Below are 1,522 nucleotides of genomic sequence, written 5' to 3' on the forward strand. Positions count from 1 at the left end.
GGGTGGTTGGAGGGTGTCACTGGTAGGTCCTACTTCTTTTCTTTCCCTCTGTTGTTTCTGTCTGTGTGGGTGGTTGGAGGGTGTCACTGGTAGGTCCTACTTCTTTTCTTTCCCTCTGTTGTTTCTGTCTGTGTGGGTGGTTGGAGGGTGTCACTGGTAGGTCCTACTTCTTTTCTTTCCCCTCTGTTGTTTCTGTCTGTGGATGGTTGGAGGGTGTCACTGGTAGGTCCTACTTCTTCTCTTTCTTTCTGTTGTTTCTGTCTGTTTGTGTGTCTGTCTGTCTGACGCCCCCAGCCCTCAATGACCGCTATTGTGTGGACGTGAGTGTGTTTCCTCTGACAAACGACAAACCCAGCTGTGTCCCGTGTCGCCTTCACAAGCCAGTAGTCTCAGCTGTCAACATGACCAAGCCAAGTGACGGCCTGTAGTTCTGTACTGTCCTCTGGCTAACGGCCACCTGTACAAGACAATCACCTGTACAAACGGCCACCTGTACAAGACAATTACCTGTACAAACGGCCACCTTACAAGACAATCACCTGTACAAACGGCCACCTGTACAAGACAATCACCTGTACAAACGGCCACCTGTACAAGACAATTACCTGTACAAACGGCCACCTTACAAGACAATCACCTGTACAAACGGCCACCTGTACAAGACAATCACCTGTACAAGACAATCACCTGTACAAACGGCCACCTGTACAAAACGGCAACCTGTATAAGACAATCACCTGGGCAAACTAAACGATTGGCCACCTTCCATTTCCCAGTTTGTGTCTTTTTTTTTACGTTACTGCCGGCGGTATAGGCCTACAAATAAAATCACATAAAATTAAATTTTAAATCGCATAGAATAAAATAAAATATTTGACTTTTTGGACAAATCCTATATAGTTTCCACTTAAAGGAAAGGTCTCAAGTCTTGAAAAGATTTGTCCAAAACCTTGTTCATTTGGTTATCTCCCTTGTCTTAGTTCCTTTATCTTCGTCCTGAGAGCGATATAAAATCACGTAAAATAAAATCAAATCATGAAATAAAATAAAGTCAAATAAAATAAAATAAAAAAATAGTTTTTATAATCCAATGAAATACAATAAAATAAAAGTTAAATAAAAAAATTAATAAATGAGTAAAAAATCACCACAAAAAAAGAAGAAAATTACAAAAATTAAAATTAAATTAAATTAAATCACATTAAATCGCATAAAATCACATAGAATAAAGTCACATCACATGAAATAAAATCAAATAAAATTGAATCACGTAAAATTAAATCTCATAGAATAAAAAAAAAATTTTAAGACTTTTTAGGAAGACTGACAGTGACACAATACTTTGGACAAGTCCTTTAAAATTTCCACTTAAACAAAGGTCCCAAGACTTGAAAAAGATCTGTCCAAAACCTAATTCATTTGGTTATCCACTGTTCCTGCTTCCTTTATCTACGTCATCACAGGTTGAAAATCACCCCCAAAAAAATCAAATGAAATCAAATAAAATAAAATAAAAATAAAA

The sequence above is a fragment of the Aplysia californica genome, unplaced genomic scaffold (assembly GCF_000002075.1).
Source record: "Aplysia californica isolate F4 #8 unplaced genomic scaffold, AplCal3.0 scaffold01439, whole genome shotgun sequence".
Taxonomy (NCBI): Eukaryota; Metazoa; Mollusca; class Gastropoda; order Aplysiida; family Aplysiidae; genus Aplysia; species Aplysia californica.